At 41.2% G+C, this 15004-nt stretch overlaps 1 long non-coding RNA gene and 1 other non-coding gene across 2 annotated transcripts; one reads left to right on the forward strand and one right to left on the reverse strand.

The window, feature by feature from the left end:
- The first annotated feature begins 10548 nt into the window (after positions 1-10548).
- trnai-aau (transfer RNA isoleucine (anticodon AAU)) lies at positions 10549-10622 on the forward strand. Its single transcript has one exon. It is a non-coding gene; the product is annotated as a tRNA-Ile (tRNA).
- Positions 10623-11488: 866 nt separating this feature from the next.
- Positions 11489-14168, reverse strand: LOC145659492 (uncharacterized). Its single transcript, XR_014125714.1, has 3 exons — positions 13934-14168; positions 13142-13172; positions 11489-12874 (listed from the first exon to the last, which is right to left on the reverse strand). It is a non-coding gene; the product is annotated as an uncharacterized LOC145659492 (long non-coding RNA).
- Between the last annotated feature and the right edge of the window lie 836 nt (positions 14169-15004).

Below are 15004 nucleotides of genomic sequence, written 5' to 3' on the forward strand. Positions count from 1 at the left end.
AAAAAAATTAAGTAGCTTTCAAACCCACCATAACAGGCTGTGACTCTGAAATCTGAAAACAGGGCATGGCGGAGTGAGGTGCTGACCTGAGTTTTCTGGGTCTCGGGGTTCTGGGTGTTCTCCCTTTTCCTGCCAGGTTTCCAGGCATTCTCGGCCTTCTTCAGCTGCACCTCGTCGTTCATGGACACGTTGGTGATGATCTTCCGGGGAGACGGTCGTCTCAGGCCTACACTGAGCAGCTGAAGCAACGAATGGGTGCTCTTTATTATGGGCGGTAACAATGTCACAAAGACCTCGGTCACATAAGATGACCAGGCGCTCATTCATTTGTGCAAGAGACAGAAGAGAAGGGATGAGCGTAGAGACCCACCGGTGCACCCCTGCCTCCAGGAATTGCCCTGCGGAAGTCTGCAGAGGCTGGGTTGAAGCCTGGGTCTCTGGCGATAATGCGAGGGCCCACCTGCTGCAGGGGCAGCTTGTTTTGTTTGATCTAGAAAACAACAGAGTCAAGTCGAAGTCCATCAGCCCCTCTCCATGGAATGGTTTTAAAGGTCCCCTAAGGCCAATGTTTTAGCAGGCTTACCTTGTCCAGTACCATATCAGAGATGGGAGGAAGCCCCTCTGGCTTCTGCATGCAGGCAGGCATGAACTGGAAGGCCAACAGGAAGTCTCTATCATACTGCCTCTTCCCATCCTTCAGCTCTGCCTCTGCATGCAGAGAGGGGTACAGTGAGCACCTGGAGAGAGGAATCACCTCTCTGTCAGGACACTGGGCCTGCCCCACAGGAGTGTCCTCTTTTGGCTTCTTCCAGGTGTTGGATAAACTAATAGCTGTAAAACATAACAAATCAGTCCGGGGTCTTTTTAGTGTCCTAACATAGCATGTCATGCATGTGGTTATTTACCTTGACTCAAGCTTTGCCCAAGATTGGACTGTAAGATGGGCTCCACTTTATCCTCCAGCAAGGCCTCTGGCTCATTCCCAGTCTCTTTCAGCTCTGCCCCAGTGGAGGCTCCACAGGCCTGGACTGCCTCTATAACAGCCTGGCCTGGGAGAGTGAGGCCTGAAGGAGCAGCAGTGCTGGAAGGCAATGAGGGCGTCAGCGTGCCTGAGGCAACCGCCTCTCCGGCTGCTGGACTTGCAGCCTTTGCCGGACAGTGGGCCTCCAGGGCCAGGCCGACACTGACATTCCCCTGCTCTGCTACCTGGCTGTTCAGCTGCTGGGATTTGAGGTAGAAAGTGTGAGGATAATGAGGGTGTGGACATAAAAACTAGCAAAAGACAGAAAAGATGGAGAGAGAGAGAGAGAGAGAGAGAGAGAGAGAGAGATACTGCACACACATGCAGAAGAAGGGGAATGGCAACGAGGGTGGGGGGGTGAGCACAGCACAGCACAGCACAGCACAGCATAATTAGAGAAGTGAGTAGAGAAAGAGGCAAAGAGAGAGAGAGAGAGGAAATGAGAAAGCACAAGAGGGCAAAAGATCCAGCTGCAAAGGCACAAAATGCGTGTGTGTGTGGAGGTGGGGGGGGGGGGGGTGGAGACACAAAGACAGCAAGAAACAGCAGACAAGCATGGGGTGCTTAAATAAATGGGCAGGAGAAATAGAGAAAGAGAGGAAAGAGGAACACTGTTAACATTTAGGGAAAGAGGACACAAAGTAAGTGCAACAGCGCAGTAGTGAGTGTTCCCCTTACAGAGAGGCCTTTCCTCAGAGAAGCTGAGGTGCTCAGGGTTTGGCTGAATCGTTCTTACAGGGCCTTTACGTGGGCTGTCTGTGTAGAGGGAACACGAGGGAAGATCAGGAGGATTCGAGTGGCTGTGAGGGAGAACTAAGATGGAGGCAGACGAAAGAATAGGCACGGCAAGTCGGAACATCAAAACACATCTGAGAAGCCTTCTTAAATCAGAACAGCCACAATCACACAAGCTACTGGAACAAGTCAAATATGACGGAGGAGGGTCAACGGTGTGACCGAACCACTGAATAAGGAAGAGAGAATGGCCGGAAATCAAACTACACCATCAGATTTTGTTGCTGATTGTATGATGCTTTTAATGGGACAAGACAATGAAAGCCAGCCAAACAACCAAACAATCAGCTCAGAGCTCATTATGAGGGAGGACTAGATGAGAGAGTACTTTGACCTGTGGAGTGGATCACGCGAAGCAGCGGTCTGCAGCCGATCAGGGGCTCGGGCTGTGGGACTGAATGGCTTACCTGTGGAGCAGTAAGGGTAGTGCAGGGACGTCCCACTGGTGGGCTTGTGTTCTGGCAAATGCCTACTCCTGACATGATCTCCTCTGTGATATCCTTGCCATCCTGGTTAGGGTCTCGGATACGGATCTTAGCGAACAGCAAGTTATTTGCATCTAGTCAATCCACAATTAAATTAATTTCACCTCTGAGGCAGGGGGAATACTCATTGTTTTCTTTACCCTCTTAGTGGGTGGAGGCTGCTGAGCTGTATGCACTATTATGGATGGAGATTTGGTGTATATGGTCTGGCCAGGATAGTATGAAGCCCCTGCCACTAGTGGTGACCAAAAAAAAGCACTGGTTTCAGTTAGAGAGCAAACAAAAAACCAGTTTCAGCCAGCAGGAATACCCAGAAGAAAGGTCTCTTTATCGGTGAGAGCACGCATGTGGGTTTCCCAGGTGGGGGTAGAGAAAGGGAAGTCCAAACTCACCATATGCTAGTGGGCAGTCTGCAGGAAAGAGCCCAGGGCAGAATGTACTGGGTCTTGTGGGCTGGACGGAGTACTGCTGGGGATGTCCCACGCAGGGAAGGCCACTGTGGCGATACTGAGAATAAAACAGAACAGCAGAGGTAAAGGGCCTAGCACCAGACATGGCCATTCATATAGGACACTCCTAAAAGAGATATTCAAAGCAGTAAACAAACAAAAAATACAAAAACATTTAGTTGTTACACTGAAAAAAAACTAAACTAGAACTTCTCATTTCTGCTTCCAAGATATATACATAAAAAGGAGATATATTATGCTAGGCATGCAAGATACAAAAAGAAAACCTTTCAAGAGTCTGTTTCACATGCATGGCACTAATACAAGGGTGAATGAACTAGCATGAAAAATTAAACAATTACAATGACAGATGCAGCTAATTAGCCATGATTGCAGGAGAGGGGATATATATGTAAAAGACAACTAATCTTGAATGTAAATTTGTACTGATAACCTGAGTCTATCAAAGCCAATGCTCCTCCTCCGAACTGGGGAGCAGAGTGGAGCGCAGGTGCACCACTGAGCTACTGGAATGTCTTTCAATGCATTTTTTGAAGACTGCAAAATGACCTGAATGGATCTCAATCCTCCCTTGAATATTGAAGCAGGAACGAGAGAGAAGCTAGTGGAAGAACGCACTAATGGGTGTGGAGGGTCAGAGAGACTGTAACAGGCTCACATACACCGGCAAACAATTTAAACAAATCTTTAAACAAATTTAAACCAAACCAAGTTTTTTTTTTTTTTTAAATGACGGAATTGAACACTGTTGTTACAGTGGAATTGTGAGGTCAGAGGCAGAGCAAATGTGTTCCACTAACCTTCCTGGCCCTTTAAGTGCACTACTGCAGATAGACTGAAAACAAATTTCACCTAAATAAAATCACACTGTAACACTGAAAACAAACACAGACAAGCACTGAATGAGTGGTAAAGGGCATTAAAGCCTAAGTATTACATGGAGATCACCGCTCACATTTTCAATTCTTTCCTTTGACAAAACAACTCACCAACAGCCAAGGCACTGCACTGGCTTTCTAAAAGGAGATGGCAGATGGCACTATCAATTAGCTTCACTCAAAAATGGGAGAAAACAAGGAATGTGGCATGTTATGCGCTCGTGCACATAGTTCGGTCACACATCTCTGCTATGGTCTTCCAACGTACACTGCCCTTGATATGAGGCAATATGGCCACCTACTGTAAGCTCAACCTTGGGTCACGATATCATACAGAGCCTTCATAATACCCTATGCTTCTGTGCATGTGCTAGTCAGATTCAAGCTCAAATATCGTCTCTCTCAGCTAGCACAGCCCGGCCTCATCTGTCTACAAAACTTCCAAGAGGTCTCCGGTACACTAGACAAATGTTGCTGTTTTGTATTCACAGAGAACATTTATCCAAGTATGTGCACTGGTCAAAAAGTTGGGATGCGGCTGGGAGACAGGAATCCATCTGCCTCTGAGATTGATGTGTGAGTTGGGGAGGGGAGTGCAGTGGCTAGAACACTAAACTTGGCGAGGTTTTACCACAGGCACACAGAGGAGCCTGCAGCATACAGTGGGAGGTGCTGCGCTGCGGCGGCGGACATTAGCTGCTGGTGGGCAGTACGAGAGAGCAAACTGGGGGTGGAGGAGGGTGGGGGGAGCCAGGCAGAGACTGTGGGGGCAGGATGCGTGCAGACGCATGTCACATGCTGCAGGAATCTGGACCATGTTGCTGACAAGTTCATTGAATGTTTTGAAGCCAACTACAGCACATGCATGTCTGTGTTGTATCTGGGCTTGGTGTAGTAGGGTCAAGGAAGACTTATTTTTAGCTGAAGATGTCTATCAATAGCAACACACTTAACTGCAGATAACCATATTTAAACAACAGAAGCAACAGTCCTATTCCAAGCTAGAGAAAAAAGGCACAGGACTCTCACACAGCAGACTCTGAAATGGAGGATCTCTCACATTAAGGTATGGCTATGCAGCCTTGAATTTTTACCTCCAGACATTCTTGTGCGGTTCCTAGATTTTTCCCACATTCCAGTCCTTTTCTCAAGTACACTTTAAATAGAAAATAAAGATATACACGCAGTAATTAATTGAAGAGAATAGCCGGTGCCATCTTTATTCTGAGCTCAATGTTGCATACAGACGAGGTATTGTCCACAGAATGTCTAACAGTCTCAGGTGGGTTCAATCTTTATACATTTTCATCAAGTTACAAAACCATTTTTTATTAAAATTGTATCTTTAGGTGGTATCCTGGCCTCAATCCTGGACTTGCCACAGAGGCCATATTTGGTCATTCTCACTTCCTGCTTACTTCTGAAGCCTAATTTGGTCTTTTACAATTCCTGCCATCATATTATTACATTAATAATTTCATTTTATTACCTCACTTGACTACACCTCTGGCTGGATATTGAACCACTTGGTTGTAATCCTAAATGAATCATGAATGATGCAATCAAAGGATCGCTGCTTGAAGCCAAGCAAAAAAGTTTGATTTTTCACATTCACAGACATGAAGAACCAGCAGGACGAACCAAGACTCATGTGAACTGTGTGGGAAAGTAGACTTTGCACATACTGTAACACAAAACCACTTTGATGAAGTTGTAAGCAAAGAGGTATTAAGAACTTAAGTCTGTGTAAATCCTGATAAGCAATTGTAGTTCAGAAGTGTTTGAATATCTGTATTGTTTGTTTGTATTTTCACAGGCCAAAAACAAGTACTGATTAGCAAGATTTACTACCTCCCAGTACACCATTTCTTTTTACTGCCTGAGTAGATGTTGATGGAAGTCAAAAGGCCAACAGAAGCAACAGCCATCTGGTGATTGCTTCTAGACTACCAGATCAGCTTGATATTCTCTATTGCTTCTCTCTGGCAGAATACCCACCAGGTCATTCCACATTTGCATAGTTTTGGTGATGCTGTTTGCTTTGGCTTCAATGTCACTTTGGTGGGCTTCTTTGGGTGGGATGATTCCCCCGCTGAGAGTGTGCGGGCTGTTGTGGAGAGAGGATGTGTCTCCAGAGTCACATCCAGACCCACATATGGCCACCGCAACCAGAAAAGCACAGGTGAGGAAGGCAAGGCTTCTGAGAGCTACCAGCCAAGCAGGTGTGGACAGAAAAGAGGTGCTCTGTAGCAAAGAGAAAGGAAGCTGATTGCTTGGTATGTAAAAGAAGAGAAACCTTGAAGCTGGTGTGGATAGTATGAAACCCACCAAAAATGAAAACAACAGCTTCATTTGGAAAAAAAAACAAAAAACCCAACAAAATGCAGCAAGAGAGAACAGGTCTTTGCTTATCTTAGATGAATCAGTGTTTGATATAATCAATGCTTAAAAAAGCATGGTAGCCAGGAACAAAAAAGTAACCAAAAGTATTCAAGGTAAAATGTGCAGTGTATTGGCTCAGTCATTTCAACTGTTCCCCATTTTTTTTATATCAATTTTCATCTCTGACAAGGAAGATGTGGAGGGGAACCTGGGAGCCTGTTGGACAGGGTAATGAACTGGATTGCAGGCTCAAACACTGTATGCACTTATATGCACTTGAAGGACAGTGTTCACTACCAGTTCCGTGTACGCCTTTTTTTCTATCGTCACTTTGTATCAACCGGGAAGGAGCAACTGTCATTCACACCCAACAGAAATGCAGCTAGTTGTGACCTTGAGAATTCTTGGCTATGGAATCGCCAAAAAGTATCTTAAGCACTTCAGCACCATTGTAAGAAACCATTGACAATAATTACTCACCTTAATGCATGCTTTGTCCGCATCTTGGCTGCATCTGAGCTGGTGGTTGAAAAGCAGGGCCCACAGCTGTCGGTTCTGGTGCTGGATGTCACACTGCTCAGCGGTCTGACAGGCACGCACAACTCGTAGGTCTGTTCAAGGTGGCGCTTGTACACCTCAATTTCCATCGTAATTGTCCTGTACAACCATTAAAAATTTGACAGAAGTTAAAAAAACAGCAGAACGGTTTGTTACAACTGGAAAAAAATAAATAAGAAAAGATTGTTTGTTGTTGAACATGAAAGTCAGTGAGCCATGAGGATAAGCCCTCTTGTCCAAAGTTTTTATCAGCAGTTATGACCTCCTAACACTGCAATCAAAATGCACGGGCAAAAGATGCATTACTGAAAAAACACTCTGCAGATCTGGAATTCATGTCACCACAGTCAAGGTTGAAGGCTTTGTTCGGTGAAAAGAAAACAAATGCATCAAAGTTGGCGTTATACTCAGTAAGAACTCAGTACAGTAAGAAACTGCAAAATACTCAGAAAACTCTGTGCATGAGTCAGTGGCTCAATAGTCCAACTAAAATCAGCCAGGACCACAGTTTAGTTGGGCTAAACATGAGTCAACTAAATCCTTAGTCAGAGAATGATATTCTGTCTTTGCTGCTTACATGATCAGCTTCTTTTAAATAGCCATGTCAAATTAGTTATTTAGGAATAATATCAAACTACATGTGGGCCATCAGATCCTGTTTGCCCTTGAAGACCCACTCACAATCTCTGCCCAAGTCAGAGACTATTTACAGCTATGATCTTAATTCCAGCACTGGACATGCATTACCTTGCATAGTTTCACAACTCTGGCACTGCAATCAACCCTGCATATGTCTTAACTAAGAAGGCAACAGTTCAAATGGAAAACCTACTTCCTTTCTGGGAGTGAAGGAAGCCAGCTGCTTGATCTTCAGTGTCTGGTTGAGTCTTGGATGCATCAAGCACAGGGACACCAGCTGATACCCCATGGTTGAGGTGCTCCATATATTGTGCAAGGATCGGTTCGTTATAATCACCATTCTGCATTTTTTTAACAGCAGCAACAACATAAAATGGTTCAGTTAAGGGTGCATCATTGGAAGACTTTCACTAAAATATGTCCTCACCATGTCTCAAATACAGCAATACCTCTTAGAAGCCATTGTACTCCACACAGAATGGACAGTCCCAGCAGTTTCTGTTCCCATATGGAACCTCAGTGTTTTGATTACAGAACCAGCAATTCACAATGACATGAACTGGTTTCTTCCCATTGAATAGGGAGTTTTATATGTGTGTGTGTGTGTGTGTATATATATATATATATATATATATATATATATATATATATATATATATATATATATATATATATATATATATATATATATATAAACAATTGTGAGCAAGGATCTTTCATTTTACAGCCTAAAAATGAAAGTGACAAATAAATGTATGTGACAAATAAACCAAACTTGAAACTTTATATAAATAGCTTCATGTTAAATATACACAGTTAATCAGTCATTAAAAAAACACATTCTATTAATTAAGAATGTTTATGAAAGTTAATTTAATCTAACTAACAATAAATGAACAGTCGAATATTGTAGTTCAAACAGTCCGATAGCTGTAGTAATGGCTTAACTCATTTTGCTTATTTAGAGAGAACGATAAATTTGAAAACCCACAGGTTTGTGAATTTGGGTCTCTAAATCATACAAAAGTAGGTTTTCTATTTCTGAACAGCTAGCTAGCTAACAAACTACCAGCACCTAAACGATCAAAGTTGAAAGATGAACAATGAAATGGTTCCACAAGGAATGGTTTATAGCCCCGAATTTGACACTTGCTGACACTTGACACTTGCTGACCCCAACTGCTAACTATCTTATCTCTGTGATACAATGCGATACAATCTTTAGCAATGAGGACATGAATAAAGTATCCTTTACAATTTTCACAATATTGTGAAAATTTAATCTGCTGGCATTGGAGGTTATTAAATATTCACAATATCAATAATAATTCCTTGGTTCACAGAATCAGACATTACATTTTTGCTGTTATGGCAGCTGTTATAAAGATCATATTTATACAGAACCCTGTTCAGTTACTGCTAGTATTGAGGCACCATTGCATAACTGATAGCGGTACAGAGACAGAAACATCATGTGTTCAGATGAATAACTATGAATGTGTTAGATGAATAGTGCAGATTAGAATCATATCAAGTTCAAGTTCAAGTTCGGTTTATTCGTCACATACATAGTCATACACAGTATAACACGCAGTGAAATGGTGGAGAGTGCTCTGTCCAAACTGAGGAAGAGAACCAGGGTTGCATAGAGAAAAAAAAAAAAAAATATATATATATATATATATACAGATAAATATATATTTTATATGTATGTACAAAAATATAATAACAATATATGTATATTATGATTATATACACAATGTACAATGTATATGGTTGGGTATATATGTACACAATCTACAGAATGTACAGATCCATTTTGTATAATACCATATCTACAGTCTATACCATATCTATCCATCATGTGTTCAGATGGCCAGCAGTGTGCTGTAAAATATACATTGTCAGATATTAATGTCTGCTCTGGATGTGTGTGAGAGAGTCTGTGAGAGGTTTGCATTTGTGTGTGTTGCCTGACTATGAGTGGGAAAACCATATAAAGGTAAAAACATTACCTCTGCAACAAGGATCTCTTCCATTTGAAGGAAAGGTTTAAGTTAGGCACAGTCTCCACAGAGAAAGTTAAATCTGGTTTGTGTTAAGACCAGTTGACATATCAGTGGTTTATCACTGATTATGTCTGCCACTGAGATACCACAAATTAAGGACTCCAGATTCCAAGACATAGAGTTGTGCAGTGTGAGCCATACATCAATTTGAAAACTTCAAAAGTCACATAATGTGTGCATGGCATAAGCGTATCAGCAGGTCCCAAAAACATTTGCTATCAGAAATGATTTCATCATAAAAAAAAACCTACAAATTCTAGACTTGAGAATGTGAGCATCAATCACACTAACATACTAAAAGAGCACTCTACCACTTGAGCTAGTTCTCCTAGAGTGGGACTTGTTTGCAGATCGGACAAAAGCTGAAGACACAGTGGAATGGCAATTCTCTAGGAGATCATACCAAATCCTGCATCCACCCTAAATATTTCATCTAGCTGTGAAGTCAAAAAAGCTTTTTCCTGAAATGGCAGGAATAGTTCTTGCAGATTCTGATATGCTATGCAAACAGTATAAAATGTGAGCTATGTTAGATCTGGCAGCCATTGGCTCTAACTGTCTCTTTTTAATGAGTTAAGCAATGCTTACAGAATTACTTTCTATGGCTTCAAATACTTCCAAGAATTAAACCTTGCAGAGTTCTGTAGCTAGACACATTGTCTCTGTAGGTTTGACATGTTCATTTGACAAACTAGCTAAAATAGCATCTTTTGGTTTGATTAAATTGCCCCTTAGACCCAGACAAAAAATTGCTCAAAATCTTTCTGCTTTTTCATGCAGCAATGAGCCAGATTTCCAAAGAAAGAGGAGGTATGGTTAAAGCTAGAAACAAATGCCCACTCTGTGCTCAGGCAGAAAATCTGATATTTTAAATATGTCCCTAAAAGGTTTATATTCCTTGGCTCACAGAATCAGACATGACATTTTTGTTGTTATGGCAGATTTCATGGTGTAGTAGACAGCACTATGTAACTCGCAGCAATAAAGCTCAGTGGACTTTGCAATTGATGATTTCGTCACTGTGTACAACTGCACTGAATTGCTCTTTAACAAAAGCTTCTGCACATTTGCTTTTGAAGTTTAATTCAAAAGTTGGCTGCAGAATAACCATTTGTCAGAGGGAACAATATGTGTCAACTTTCACCTATGCTCGGTCGAAAAGTGGCCGTAATCTTGTTGACACCAAGTCTACAATTTCATAGAAAGGTTCCCTTCACAGCTGCACCGAGAACTGGGAAATAAACTAAGAAAGGCCAATTAGCTCAGTTGGTCAGAGCGTGGTGCTAATAACGCCAAGGTCATGGGTTCGATCCCCATATGGGCCATGTGAGTTTTGGCTGATGAATGACCCCTTGTCAACAAACCACCTGTTGCAAAAAGGGCACCTGTTTGAACTTGTGTTGCTTATAACATTGCTTGTAAACCACAATCTGCTAAGACATGTTCCAAGTACAGGAAAGTGAGATTATGTTCTTTATTACACAACCTTACCCATGGATTTGTGCTTGTTTACAAATTTTGGACATTGCGGAGAAAAGTATGAAATCAGAGGGACTCTGGCATTAGTGTAAGGCTCTCGATCGCTGTGTGAATTGGTCAAGGAAGCCATTCCAGAGGCATGCAGATGACCTGCATCCTCCCCATCAAATTATAGCAAGTTAGGTGTCTGGCAGTGCCAGGGAGTTCAAATCCTTTAGTCTGAAATGTGTTGGGATATGATTATGCCTGCCACTGAGATACCACAAATTAAGCACTCCAGATTCCAAGACATAGAGTTGTACAGTGTGAGCCATACATTAATTTGAAAACTTCAAAAGTCATGTAATGTGTGCATGGCCACTGAGATACCACAAATTAAGCACTCCAGATTCCAAGACATAGAGTTGTGCAGTGTGAGCCATACATCAATTTGAAAACTTCAAAAGTCACGTAATGTGTGCATGGCATAAGCATATCAGCAGCAGGTCCCAAAAACATTTGCTATCAGAAATGATTTCATCATAAAAAAAAAACTACAAATTCTAGACTTGAGAATGTGAGCATCAATCACACTAACACTCAAATACTAAAAGAGCACTCTACCACTTGAGCTAGTTCTCCTAGAGTGGGACTTGTTTGCAGATCGGACAAAAGCTGAAGACACAGTGGAATGGCAATTCTCTAGGAGATCATACCAAATCCTGCATCCACCCTAAATATTTCATCTAGCTGTGAAGTCAAAAAAGCTTATCCCTGAAATGACAGGAATAGTTCTTGCAGATTCTGATATGCTATGCAAACAGTATAAAATGTGAGCTATGTTAGATCTGGCAGCCATTGGCTCTAACTGTCTCTTTTTAATGAGTTAAGCAATGCTTACAGAATTACTTTCTATGGCTTCAAATACTTCCAAGAATTAAACCTTGCAGAGCTCTGTAGCTAGACACATTGTCTCTGTAGGTTTGACATGTTCATTTGACAAACTAGCTAAAATAGCATCTTTTGGTTTGATTAAATTGCCCCTTAGACCCAGACAAAAAATTGCTCAAAATATTTCTGCTTTTTCATGCAGCAATGAGCCAGATTTCCAAAGAAAGAGGAGGTATGGTTAAAGCTAGAAACAAATGCCCACTCTGTGCTCAGGCAGAAAATCTGATATTTTAAATATGTCCCTAAAAGGTTTATATTCCTTGGCTCACAGAATCAGACATAATAATGCCAATGTCAGGGGTTTGATCTCCATATGGGCCATGTGCTTCTTCCTGGAAGATTTTTTAAACCATTTTCAATAATGGCACCACTTTGAACCAGATACCTTTTTCTCTTCTGACAGCTCCACAGTTGCCTTGTGAAAAGAATACAGTACAGACAGGCACCCACAAACATTACTGTACACATCAGAGGTCAGCGCAGGAATGTCAGTTTGTAAACCCGCCAAATCTGCCCCCACAGGCTCCCTGAGTTCTACTAATCGCTCCAACACCTTGTTTCAACCTCAGTTTCTTTTTTTTAATTTTCCCATATCCTCTTGAGCGAGGTCCAACATCTCCTTTAACAATAAAACAGTAAACGTTACACATGTAGCAATATAAAACAATATGTAAACAATGTGAAAATAATGTTACTAGCTTTGGCAGTTGTGCTGCTTCTAAAATAGCCCACCAGCTTCCTTGACGTTCTACAAATGTCAGATAGCACTGGGGTTATTTCAAGAGCCTTTTTAACAACTTTATTCAGGGTGTGAGCAATGCAGAGCGCATGAGGCAGCTTCAGCTATTTGCCACAGGCAGTCCTATTAGATGTGCCATCAGTAACCAGACATGTGACTTTATTTTATTCCCCATTCTTCCATAAGAGACGATTTCACACAGGCCAAATTTTCAGCCGTATGCGCCCGCAGGAATTTCACAACACCAAGTAGTGTAGACTTCAGAAATGTGTTGTCATCTATAAAATAGCAGGTCACAGCCAAGAAGGCATCCACATTAAGAGATGTCAACATGTCTTCTGTCAAACTCATTGCAGGAACTTTCTGGACCTCAGCTTTGGCCTTCTCTTTCTCTTGTTGACATTTGGCCTCAACCATGGCCTTTGCAGTCTAAAGGGAAGGAAGAAAATAATTATATATTTTTTTAATACTACTCTCATAATGTATCCATGTCACCACACATACCTTCCTAGTTGGGAGAATATAAGTTGAATCCAATTTTGCTACCAAGTCCCTGAAGCTTTTATCCTCAACTAGGCTAAATGGCTGTGTGTCTCTAACTATCATGGGGACCAAAGCCTCATCCAGCTCTTCCTTTCTGGTCACTGCTTTGTAAAGATTAGATTATACTTTGTCACCAAAAAATATAGTACTCACCAATGAAATTCACTTTATAATCCAATCCAAACTGCAAATAACATGTAAGGTGCAGAGAATAATGCAATATAAATATTTATGTATATACAGTATATACACATTTTATATACATGTGCATAATAACGTTAACACCTTGTGACAACTGATAAATAAGCCAAATGACACTGGCAAGGGTGACAGTAGGAAAAACTCATTGGAGTTTAACACTAGATATCTGAAATTGTACACATGGCACAATGATTATTCAGTATTCAAATTGAAGTAGACTCTTGGGACTAGACATCCATTTACACCCAGGCTTATTTGTCCATCATTTAGGTTCCATTTGAGCTCATCTAATACAGAAGAAAATGTAAAAAAACCCCAACATAAAACGCCTTTGATTTTTTTGGTGTAACGTGTCTATTGATGCTGGAGCTTCAGCTTCACTCATGCTCTACATTTCCTGATTCACCAGGGTCTTGTCTAATAAACTGAACAGTTTTGAGCATATACATGAAATGACTAAGTAGCTACACAATGTTTTCCAGTAAGTGTCCTAGTCTTCCTAGTCAAAAACCTCTCCAAATGCACACAAAGTCATCAATCACTATACATCAAGTTTTCATGTTTCTTTTTGATAAAACATCACAGTAAGTTACTTTAGTAAGTTCCACAACAATATTAGCTTCATAGCATCATTGTTAGCATCATTAGGGGAAAATACTGTAGCTAATACTGTAAATGCTGTGGAAAATATTGTAAATGCTGTAATATTGTAAAGAAGTAGTATACTTTCTCATTTATACTTACAATTTGTAATAGGATTACGAATTTTTCCAGCAGTGAATGGAAACATCCAGTGATTTGCTATGCAAACCTCGAAGCTAGTCCATGCTAGCAGCCATGCTAGTCCATGCTAGCAGCACCCAAACAACTCCACATAAACTTCAGTTAAACTAAGCCTCTTCCTTTCCATGATGTCCAAAAGTATTGGCGATCAAATCATTCTTACAGTTGTACGTCAAACCCATGCGCTAGGCTATCTGCTAACAACACTGAAGCACTGACAGTACACAATGTGCATACCTTTAAGCATTAAAGGGATGACTAAATAAGGTAAGTGAGGGGTCTACGTTTTCATCTAAGCCTCCTCTATTTGATGAAACTGCTGTCAATCAAGCAGCTTGCTCTGGAAACTCTTGGAAACGCCTGGACACATAGGTGTGAATTGCTGTCACTCCAAGACAATGGCGCTGCCATGGCCAATAAAAATCAATATAAAATAGAAACGGGGGGTCTAATGCTCTATTCAGGAACACTTTAATGTCAGTAGTGTGCAGTAGTGTTTCAGTTAACCAAAGGCTTGTGTAGTTTGGGTTTGTTCCGAAGGAACCGAACCGAAAGAAAAACGTCGCTTTTACGCAAAGAAGTGAGCACGCAATTAAAAGAACTTTACCAACACTCTGTATACCATTTAAACATGTCACACAGTTGTTTTGATGGTAATTGAATTTTTTATGACAAAATCTGAACTTAACAAAATCTGATCTTATACCGGAAGAATGTTTTAAAGGGCAACTTAAAAGGGCAGGCACATTTTTGTGGAAATTTTACCAGCATGTCTTCAGCATGCAATTTCTGGCAAACGGATGCATTGCACGGCTGAAAATCAGTAAGCAGATACTTGTATTAGTCCTAAGAAATGTTATGTTGATAAATGTACTTTACTTTAAGAATATTCAGTGTTATTAAGTAATTTATTTGAGCATGCCTGTTTGGACCTACCCATGAGCCCGCTAGGGGCGTTGGTGTGTATAGGGGTTAACCAGATGTTCTATACTATTATAATACCCATGGTTCAGAATACATGTAAATACCACA

Source organism: Electrophorus electricus, chromosome 10 (assembly GCF_041902795.1).
Source record: "Electrophorus electricus isolate QZ-2024a chromosome 10, ASM4190279v1, whole genome shotgun sequence".
Taxonomy (NCBI): Eukaryota; Metazoa; Chordata; class Actinopteri; order Gymnotiformes; family Gymnotidae; genus Electrophorus; species Electrophorus electricus.